General features: G+C 44.7%; 1 pseudogene; it reads left to right on the top strand.

Annotated features, from left to right (window-relative positions):
* The first annotated feature begins 422 nt into the window (after positions 1-422).
* LOC135533356 (protein Mis18-alpha-like) lies at positions 423-11,839 on the top strand (annotated as a pseudogene).
* The last annotated feature ends 314 nt before the right edge of the window (positions 11,840-12,153 follow it).

Below are 12,153 nucleotides of genomic sequence, written 5' to 3'. Positions count from 1 at the left end.
ATTGTGTGTGAAGTGAGCCAAGCACGGTGCCAGTTTACATCAAACGATGAAGCCTAACAAAATATCGCAGAGGGAATAGACTTCCTGTAGAAAATATCCCTTAATTAAACGATTGTTGAATTTCGTATCTAGTAGACCAATGCCATTCACCTGGTTATCGCTTACAATAGGAGATATTCCAAAATATGCATTATTCTGAAGTACATGTTCTATCCCACTAGATATAGCTTTAATAACAGTGTCATATTCCTTGATTGAAACCTCAAAGTTGTATCTCACCATGTAAATAGATTCCCACTAATATTAACTAATTGGCTGACAATGTTCAAACTTCAGGAAAATGTAGACATCGTCCATCGTTTGGGAAGACTTAAGGATCAAGACAAGAGACCGAGGACAACCATCATCCGGTTCACCAACAGATCTACGCGGGATCTTCTCTGGAGGCGAGCGAAGAGCAGATCTACGCGGGATCTTCTCTGGAGGCGAGCGAAGAGCAGATCTACGCGGGATCTTCTCTGGAGGCGAGCGAAGAACAGATCTACGCGGGATCTTCTCTGGAGGCGAGCGAAGAACTGTGAATTCCTCATCAAGCAAAAATGGAGGTTTACAGAGAATCTGACCACAGCAGACACAGTGACAATAGACACAGCAGACAGCAGACACAGTGACAATAGACAAAGCAGACAGCAGACACAGTGACAAGAGACACAGCAGACACAGTGACAATAGACAGCAGACACAGTGACAATAGACACAGCAGACACAGTGACAAGAGACACAGCAGACACAGTGACAAGAGACACAGCAGACACAGTGACAAGAGACACAGCAGACAGCAGACACAGTGACAATAGACACAGCAGACAGCAGACACAGTGACAAGAGACACAGCAGACAGCAGACACAGTGACAATAGACACAGCAGACAGCAGACACAGTGACAAGAGACACAGCAGACAGCAGACACAGTGACAATAGACACAGCAGACACAGTGACAAGAGACACAGCAGACACAGTGACAATAGACACAGCAGACACAGTGACAAGAGACACAGCAGACAGCAGACACAGTGACAATAGACAAAGCAGACAGCAGACACAGTGACAAGAGACACAGCAGACACAGTGACAATAGACAGCAGACACAGTGACAATAGACACAGCAGACACAGTGACAAGAGACACAGCAGACACAGTGACAAGAGACACAGCAGACACAGTGACAAGAGACACAGCAGACAGCAGACACAGTGACAATAGACACAGCAGACAGCAGACACAGTGACAAGAGACACAGCAGACAGCAGACACAGTGACAATAGACACAGCAGACACAGTGACAAGAGACACAGCAGACACAGTGACAATAGACACAGCAGACACAGTGACAATAGACACAGCAGACACAGTGACAAGAGACACAGCAGACACAGTGACAAGAGACACAGCAGACACAGTGACAAGAGACACAGCAGACACAGTGACAATAGACACAGCAGACACAGTGACAATAGACACAGCAGACACAGTGACAATAGACACAGCAGACACAGTGACAATAGACACAGCAGACAGCAGACACAGTGACAAGAGACACAGCAGACACAGTGACAATAGACACAGCAGACACAGTGACAATAGACACAGCAAACAGCAGACACAGTGACAAGAGACACAGCAGACACAGTGACAAGAGACACAGCAGACACAGTGACAAGAGACACAGCAGACACAGTGACAATAGACACAGCAGACACAGTGACAATAGACACAGCAGACAGCAGACACAGTGACAAGAGACACAGCAGACACAGTGACAAGAGACACAGCAGACACAGTGACAAGAGACACAGCAGACACAGTGACAATAGACACAGCAGACACAGTGACAATAGACACAGCAGACACAGTGACAATAGACACAGCAAACAGCAGACACAGTGACAAGAGACACAGCAGACAGCAGACACAGTGACAAGAGACACAGCAGACACAGTGACAATAGACACAGCAGACACAGTGACAATAGACACAGCAGACACAGTGACAAGAGACACAGCAGACACAGTGACAATAGACACAGCAGACACAGTGACAATAGACACAGCAGACACAGTGACAAGAGACACAGCAGACAGCAGACACAGTGACAATAGACACAGCAGACACAGTGACAATAGACACAGCAGACACAGTGACAATAGACACAGCAGACACAGTGACAAGAGACACAGCAGACACAGTGACAAGAGACACAGCAGACACAGTGACAAGAGACACAGCAGACACAGTGACAAGAGACACAGCAGACACAGTGACAATAGACACAGCAGACACAGTGACAATAGACACAGCAGACACAGTGACAAGAGACACAGCAGACAGCAGACACAGTGACAAGAGACACAGCAGACACAGTGACAATAGACACAGCAGACACAGTGACAATAGACACAGCAGACACAGTGACAAGAGAGCAACTGTAGCTGATGGTGGCTGCAGCTCGAAAGGAAAACTGCATTTATTTATCTGTGCAAGAATGATCATCAATGGGAAAGAAATGCGGCCAAATCAGAACATTTGAGTGAGAGGCGGAGTCTATCTCGGACAGAACTGTCAGGCCAAAAAACTGATTACCAGGTCCAGGTATTATAAAATGTACACAAAAACTTGAATGAGAAAAGGCTGACCCGAGAACTGCTAAACTCAACACTAACTACAGGTGAATAATGAGAAAATGCTGACCTGAGAACTGGTCAACACTAACTACAGGTGAATAATGAGAAAAGGCTGACCCGAGAACTGGTCAACACTAACTACAGGTGAATAACTGCTTATTGTAAAGTCTACACAATGTCTCCCCCTTGTGGCAGTAAGAATACTTTGGTAACTTTATGACCAATATGTTGTTTTGTTGGAGTGGATAATAATGGGATGGAAATCCTTTTGGGTTACATGTCCGTAGGAAAAGCTGATATTCGCATAACAACGTTGTTGGTTGAAGTGTCTTTATCTCATTGTTCAATCATTGTCGCCGGTATTCGTCTATGTACTCAAACGCAAGGCTATTTTCCTGTAATGCAGACTTTTACTTTCTACAAGAGACACATGCTTGTCCTTCCGATCTATCTTTTGGAAAAATAAATGGGTAAAGGGAAGGTCATCAGTAGAAAGACTCACACTCTTAATGAAATAAAAAAATAAGGATAGTTTTAGTTTTATTATTTCTCCTTTCTTATTGTTATTGGTCACTCAAGTTATGGCACTTCACATAAATAAGGACAGTTTTAGGGATATTCAGAGACAAGACAAAGAGATAAAATGTTCACAATTGGCTGACGACAACACCATTTTTCTGAAAGATCATGCCTTCTCACATGTATCAGGTTTATCTCAGAATATTAGGTGCTATTCTTCTTTAGAGAATATAACATATAACATATATAATATAACTCCCAAGTGCAACTGTTGAGGATTTTGTAGCCTCAATACAATGCTAAAAACTGAAATGCAGCCCTAGGACAAGGTAACTGGAGCAACGTGTCGTTGTTGTCTGGTAAATGTTGTATATCTAATAAAGGTGAAAGAAGTATCATACAAACTCATTCATAGAATCTACCCTGTAAAGACCTTTATCATACACAGATTCTAATTAGCTGTTGATAACAAATGTGTGTATTTTGTGGTTGTGACCCAGAGACTCTTCACCATTTATTTAGGGACTGCTCTTCTGTCAGAAGATTTTGGAGTTAGAAGATTTTATTTTAAAAGAAACGACTATTAATGTTAATTTGAAAGACTGATATTATGTTTTATTTTGAACCAAATGATATGGACCCTGATTGAACTTTCATTGTTCAGTTGTTTATCTTTCCTGGAAGATTCTTTGTCTATAAAATGAAGTGGGCAGAAAACAAACCCCTTTTCACATGATTTAAGATTGATTTCAAAATAATATTTCAATTCTTCAGTAAATGTAAAAACAAAAAGCAATACGCACCATAAAAGTATTTGACAAATCGAAAATGAATCTCGATTTGTAATACCCGTCTGTTAGGTTTATGTACTCTTGTTTGTATATTTCTGAGGGGGTTTGTATTTGTTGTGTTCAAAATAAAATTAAAAAATAATTAAAACAAATAAATAATAATATATTTTTTTTTAATTAAAAAAATGATGACATGAAACTTCCGCTTTTCTTTTTTAGGCGGGCCGGGCCGTATGACGTATTTCCTGCGACTGTCTCTCGCCAAACCCGCCCAAGTTCGAAAAAAAGAAACATGTCGGGAGAAGAGCACTTTGCAAAGATTCAAACGTGACATATGAAGTCACCGTCAACGATGGAGTTTATGCTGACTCAACCATCATTAAGGACAACTCTAAACAAGGGAAGTTCGTAGAAGACGATGATAGCGACCCACCGGTCGTCTTTTTCTGCGGTAGTTGCAAGTTGCCTGTGGGTGACTCGCTGTCTTGGGCTGGGAGTGAGGACGAACAAAATCAAATACTGCTGAAACGTAAGTTGCTGGCGGACTACATTGTAGATTTGGATAGTGTGATAGCCTTGGTTGTGTCAGAATACAATGCATTACTCGTTGTCGTGTCTGTTTTGACACTGAACAATGGCATTGAGAAGTGCCCTGCTGCAGCGCCCGGCTTTCCCAGATGTCGAAACGAGGTTCAAATTGTATTTGTCATCTGCGCCGAATACAACAGATGTTGACTTGACCGTGAAGTATTTCACTTTACAGTGGAGTCCTTTCCCAACAATGCAGAGTTAATTAAAGATGCAAAATGCAGACATCGCTCCGTCTGACATTTCCTGGTTACTACAATTTATAAAAGTTGGCCTCATTTCAGTTCTGTGACAAAACGAACAAGGATAGCATGTAGAGGAGAATCATTTGTACCTTAACTACTGTGAAATATATTTTGCTTCGTCCAAAATAATGTATTTTCAGCTGTTTTGAAACGGATGTACAAAACCAAAAAGTAAAAGATGCTAAAAACGGAAGCTAATCGCGGGAAGCGTGCAGAACAGATCTACCGCTTCTTAGACTTGCTTTCAATGACACATCTGTTACACACTTATGTGCATTTGTTCTGGTCTCCTTAAAGAAAAATGACTTTGCAGATTAGAAATACCATTAATATAACTAACATGATTCGTTAGAATCAGAGCGGTTTGTTTGTTCTACATAATACGTTTTTGGACCCCGAAGAATGATGTCGGACGAGCCGGGCTGCGTTCCGACGGGCTGTCTAACTTCCAGGTACAAATGTATTTATTAAGAATCCTCGTTCGCTGCTGCCGCAAGAGGAACATTGTCCGATGTTGAGATGTGTGTTACTTGAACCTTGTGAAGCATTTATTTGGGTTGCAATTTCTGAGGCTTTGTAACTAATGAACTTATCCTCTGCAGCAGAGGTAACTCTGGGTCTTCCTTTCCTGTGGCGGTCCTCATGAGAGACAGTTTCATCATAGCGCTTGATGGTTTTTGTGACTGCACTTGAAGTAACTTTCAAAGTTGTTTACATCTTCAGGATTAATTGACCGTGTCAAATGTTGGTCGGTCCTCCTGCTGAATGCAGCCCGGCTTGTCCGACGTCATCGGTCCCTACCCATATGAAAGTAGCTACAACAGTGGAATTTGTTGTTTCCTTCAAAAATAAAAGTCCCTCCTCCACTTTGATTTGTCACATGTGCAGAATACCACGGGTGTGGATTTAAGCATCAAATGCTTTGCTTACGAGCCCTTCCCAAGGATGCAACGTTAGCTCCATTCTTGTGTATTCTATGTTAATATTTCGCTATCTACAAGGAGTACCAAATGAACCAGTGGAATTATGCCATATTTGGACTAAGTAGTGCTAAACAAGGTTGGAATGTTGCATCATTTAAAATTACAATTCGTTTGACAACTAACAAAACTGTTAATCCCACAGTGGATGTGTTGGACTGTAATTACATCGAGGGTGTGTTGGACTGTAATTACATCGAGGTGTGTTGGACTGTAATTACATCGAGGGTGTGTTGGACTGTAACTAGGGTGTGTTGGACATCACGAGGGTGTGTTGGACTGTAACTACTGTAATTACATCGAGGGTGTGTTGGACTGTAACTCGGTGGGTGCACTGGTGCGTTGGACTGTAATTACATCGAGGGTGCGTTGGACGGAGGTGCGTTGGACTGTATCACCATCGAGGGTGCGTTGGACTGTAATTACATCGTGCGTTGGACCTGTAATTACATCAGGGTGCACTGTAACCTGTATTGAGGGTGCGTTTGTAATTACATCGTACTTCAGAGGCCAGACCACTTGACTTTTTTCCACATTTTGTTACTTTACAAATTGAATTTAAAATAGATTAAATTAAAAAAATACTCTGCAATCTACACACAATACCCCATAAGGACAAAGCAAAAACAAGTTTTGGAAATGTTTGCAAATGTATTACAAATAAACAACAATGATACCTTATTTACATAAGTATTATACTCTAAATCAAGCTCAGGTGCATCCTGTTTCCATTGATCATCCTTGATGTTTCTATAACTTGGAGTCCACCTGTGGTAAATTCATTTGATTTGGGAAGGCACACACCTGTCTGTATAAGGTCCCACAGTTGACAGTGCATGTCAGAGCAAAACCAAGCCCTGAGGTTGAAGGATTTGTCCGTAGAGCTCTGAGACACGATTGTGTCGAGGCCCTTTGGGGATTTCTACAACTTGATTGGAGGTCACCTGTGGGCCTTGAGCCCAGCCCGGACTTGAACCCGATCGAACATCTCTGGATAGACCTGAAACTAGCTGTGCAGAGACTCCTCGTCTAACCTGACAGAGCTTGAGAGGATCTGCAGAGAAGAATGGGAGAACCTCCTGGTGTGCCAAGCTGGTAGTGTCATACCCAACAAGACTTCACGTAGTCACTGCCAAAGTACTAAGTAAAGGGTGTCAATACTTATGTACATGTGATATTTTAATAAATGAACACAATTCTAAACATGTTTTTGCTTAGTCATTATTGGGTATTGTGTGTAGATTGAGGAAAAACCTACATTTTGGTACAACGCTGTAACCTAAAACAAAATGTGGAAAAGGGTAAGAGGTCTGAGTCCGTCCCGAAAGCCGTGTTTATGAACCGTACAGCCCGAACCCTTTTCATGTGTAAAATCCATAGGTATTACACTGCTCAGTAACACCCACAGTACACTACTATGTAGTGTCCACACACGCACATTACTGTCTTGGGTCTATTGCAGGTCTCTGAAACTACTGTGAAATTAGCCTTATTAGCTCTGAATGATCAATACATGTAATAAATTGACTGGTGAGCTAATGCAGTGGGTTTAATCAAGTTGGTGACCCCTGCCCTGCTCAGTGGGTTAGTTAATCTAGTTGGTGACCCCTGCCCTACTCAGTGGGTTAGTTAGTCTAGTTGGTGACCCTGCCCTGCTCAGTGGGTTATTAATCTAGTTGGTGACCCCTGCCCTACTCAGTGGGTTAGTTAATCTAGTTGGTGACCCCTGCCCTGCTCAGTGGGTTAGTTAATGTAGTTGGTGACCCTGCCCTACTCAGTGGGTTAGTTAATCTAGTTGGTGACCCTGCCCTACTCAGTGGGTTAGTTAATCTAGTTTAAAGGTGACCCCTGCCCTGCTCAGTGGGTTAGTTAATCTAGTTGATGACCCCTGCCCTGCTCAGTGGGTTAGTTAATCTAGTTGGTGACCCCTGCCCTGCTCAGTGGGTTAGTTAATCTAGCTGGTGACCCTGCCCTGCTCAGTGGGTTAGTTAATCTAGTTGGTGACCCCTGCCCTGCTCAGTGGGTTTCTGAATTGGTGACACTGCCCTACTCGCACGCAAAGTTCGACTCCGTTTTGGGATTTCCGTTTTAATCGTTTATAAAAAGTATTTACAATGATCCCCTGTTCCATGTGCCACAGCGGGTACATGATGGAATTGGCCACAAACACATCTTGGATCAGGCTTATGTCTAAGGACAAGACCGATTTGATTTCTAATTAGATATTGTTCTCCCAATTTCCCAAAGAGACTGAACAATTCCCTCTGTTTTTCTTTCTTTCTTGCAGGTGTCAGTGACAATGTTTTGGTTGGCAAAGAAACTCACTTCTCCGGGTACCTGTAAGAAGGATCGAGGCTGGTAGTTTTGCGAGAGGGTCTGTTAGCGTATGTCTGTTTGTCTAGCTAGCTGCTAATAACCTCTGCCAAATTCCACAATGTTTAACTTCGTCATGGACAGAATGTTCTTATTAAATCGAATCTAATATTAACCCAGAAGTAAAATATTGCTGTAATTTGGTCAGCTGTGTGAACTTTCACGTGAACGCGCGTCACTTCTCCGGTACCGTGGCTTTCTGGCAGACCCCTGACTCATTCCCCCTTTTCCAGCTGACAAAATTTGTGACGCCACAGCCCTACCCCATCCTACTGACCATTCTGTCATTCCCCTGTTACAGCCTGAAAGTCCCCCTGACCTGCCTTGTGATTTCCCCCTGACCTGCCTTGTGATTTCCCCCCCCCTGACCTGCCGTGTGATATCCCCCGTGACCTGCCGTGATATTCCTGCCGTGTGATATCCCCCCTGACCTGCCGTGTGATATTCCCCCCCCTGACCTGCCGTGTGATTTGACCTGCCGTGTGATATCCCCCTGACCTGCCGTGTGATATTCCCCCCCCCTGACCTGCCGTGTGATATCTCCCCCTGACCTGCCGTGTGATATCCCCCCGACCTGCCGTGTGATATTCCCCCCCCGACCTGCCGGTGATATCCCCCCCTGACCTGCCGTGATATCTCCCCCTGACCTGCCGTGTGATATTCCCCCCTGACCTGCCGTGTGATATTCCCCCCTGACCTGCCGTGTGATATTCCCCCCTGACCTGCCGTGTGATATCCCCCCCTGACCTGCCGTGATATCTCCCCTGACCTGCCGTGTGATATCCCCCCCCTGACCTGCCGTGTGATATTCCCCCCCCTGACCTGCCGTGTGATATTCCCCCCTGACCTGCCGTGTGATATTCCCCCCCCCCTGACCTGCCGTGTGATATCCCCCCTGACCTGCCGTGTGATATTCCCCTGTTACAGCCTTGAAGTCCCCCTGACCTGTCTTGGCTGCAGCTCTCTGCTTGGCATGGTCTACATCTCTACACCCAGGAAACTGACCACCTCAGGTCTCTGTTCTGCCTCAATGTGACTGCCATAGAGAGGTGAGTGATGGGGGGGGGGGGCAGTCTGAGCAGGACTTAAACCAATGACTGATATAGTTGTAGTACTTACAGTGGGGGAATTTAAACATTGACTGTTAAATATTGGAGATTTACACAATGTTTATGCAGCACGTGTTGTCCTGTTTTCATGGCAACGGGCCACAAATCTTGTTGCTATGATTGATAAACTCCCATTTCTTTTAGTTGAAATACCAACTTTTTTTTTTTTATTGTTCATATTCTTTGTAGATCTGTGGGAAATATGTATCTCTCAGTGTGCTCTCACACCGAGACAACATTACACAGCATCTCTGACACTCAAGATGACAAATCATGTTGCCAGTAGTAACAGCCCGCTAAAATATTTTGATGGATTTACGAGACAATAGTTTGTCTATTCTGTTGGCTTTAAAAAAAAAATGTTTTTAAGTAATTTGTATTGATGTAAAATCATTCTGTGGTCCGTGCAGTTATGTCCTGGGGTCTTCCAGTCAGCAGGTGGCAGCAGTGAGCTCCTAAGCAGCAGCCAGTCACTCTGGAGTACAGACAGGCCGTAGAGCGACAGCTGGATGAGGTAACCCTTTTGAACTGTGAATCTTCCCATTAGTTCACTACTGTTGATCAGGGCTCTGTCATGTGTGTTTGAAGAAGGTATTACTTGCAATGATCTCGTGGAAGTGGATTGGTTAAGACACACCCACATCAAACCACGCCTTCAAAACACCCACCCACATCAAACCACGCCTCTCAAAACACCCACCCACATCAAACCACGCCTCTCTCAAAACACCCACCCACATCAAACCACGCCTCTCTCAAAACACCCACCCACATCAAACCACGCCTCAAAACACCCACCCGCATCAAACCACACCTCTCTCAAAACACCCACCCGCATCAAACCACGCCTCTCTCAAAACACCCACCCGCATCAAACCACGCTCTCTCAAAACACCCACCCGCATCAAACCACGCCTCTCTCAAAACACCCACCCGCATCAAACCACGCCTCTCAAAACACCCACCCACATCAAACCACGCCTCTCAAAACACCCACCCACATCAAACCACGCCTCTTTACTTTAGTAATTTCATGCCATACATTTATATTGAAGTGAAACTTCAAAGTTGTGCCCATTGATGAGGACATGTTGTCTGGTGGACATCTGGTCTGGTGGAGAGACATGCCAAACTGGGTCTTCGTTAGCCAATAGAGAGAGACCCGGGACATTGGCCTTCTGGTTAATCAGCTTAATCTACGAACCAATCATCTCCCACAGCAACTTCCTCCTAACCTTCCCTGTACCTCGCAGTCGTGGGTGATTCGCCAAAAGTGAAATGACAAGAACTTTACTCAGTACGTCAGTCCTATAGATCCCAGGCTTATAGGCTTGGAGACTAGGTTATTGACGAGCCAATCGTAGACACGAGGTTGATAGAGGAGTTGCCTTGATGGCACACTGGTACTCAGGCTTGTTCTTTGTCTGCTTAGTACCTGTGTTTGTCCACTAGATGGTGGTGTTGCTCAGGAACGTCGTCAGACACTCCTCGATACTGTACCAGCAGGAACAATAGAATGTCCTTCTCCGTTTGTTTCTGCCTCTGTCTCGCTGTGTGTGTGTGTGTGTGTGTGTGTGTGTGGTCTGACTTAAGGTGTCAGCATGCTTCCCAGCTGAAACAGTTCGGCAGCGTTTGTGCATACATTATGATGACGTTTTGGACTCTGCCCGGGGCTACGGACTCGGGCCGGGGTTTTATCTGCTGTTCCGGCACACCTTTTTCTGGAGGCAAACTGAAGTTCGGAAACCGACGCCCCTTCGTCAGTGATTGGTCAACAGTGGGAATTCTTCAATCAAGTCTTTGCATGAAAACAACAAGTTCTCTCGTTGAACTCTTTCATAGAAAAATACTTCACCAGTCGCCTTAGTTCGATGTCAAATTGTGTCACCTAAGATCTCTTCAGCAAAAATGTAAATTAATGGCCGATTTTCTCGAGTTACGGGATCTTGGATTAATTCTATTTTGAAGAAGTGTATACCGACTACGCCGACTCAAAATGGACAAACTACTATTGCCGCTTTTTCAAGCCAAGGTGTTTTAATGCGAACAAACCCGTTAGACTCGACGCCAGCTGAACTGTGACGTGCTCAGACACTTGTTTCTTAATGTATTCTGTCTGAGAGGCAGAGACCATGTTTGGGTTTCTACTCAGACACTTGTTTCTTAATGTATTCTGTCTGAGAGGCAGAGACCATGTTTGGGTTTTCCACCTTGTAAATTTAACGACTTCTCATCCTCTCCTTCCCTCCCTCTCTCCCTCTGTTCTCTATCCCCATCTGTCTCTCCTCCTCCCTCTCCTCTGTCCCTCCCTCCTTCCTCTTCCCCCTCCTCCCTCCCTTCTCTCATCTCCCTCCCCTCTTTCCCCCTCTCTAGATTAAGGTGGTGACTCTGTCTATGGGGCAGAGGTTGTTGGTGCTGGAGGGTGACCAGCAGAGTAAAAGTCAGATGTGATGATGCATCTTGACAGTGATGGACCACACTACGTCATGGGGGTGGCCCAGTGAGGTCTCTCATACACACAGTACTAAGTAACTCAACCCTCCCTCCCCACTTTGCCCCCCGACGCTTCACCCTCTACCCCCCTTTGTTAGGTTCTTGATGGGGAACAAACAGCCACAACCTGTTTGTTCCACAAGGTTTAAACACCTCTAGCACAATAAATGGCACCCTATTCCCTATATAGTGCACTACCAGACCAGAGCCCTATGGCACCCTATTTATATAGTGCATACTTTTGACCAGGGCCCATGACCCGTTCCCTGTATAGTGCACTACTAGACCAGAGCCCTATGGCACCCTATTTATAGTGCACTACTTTAGACCAGAGCCCTATGGCACCCTATTCCCTATAAGTGCACTACTTTAG

The sequence above is a fragment of the Oncorhynchus masou genome, unplaced genomic scaffold (assembly GCF_036934945.1).
Source record: "Oncorhynchus masou masou isolate Uvic2021 unplaced genomic scaffold, UVic_Omas_1.1 unplaced_scaffold_2335, whole genome shotgun sequence".
Taxonomy (NCBI): Eukaryota; Metazoa; Chordata; class Actinopteri; order Salmoniformes; family Salmonidae; genus Oncorhynchus; species Oncorhynchus masou.
The sequence above is the reverse complement of the archived record's forward strand: the minus strand, read 5'-3'. Positions and strand labels throughout refer to the sequence as shown.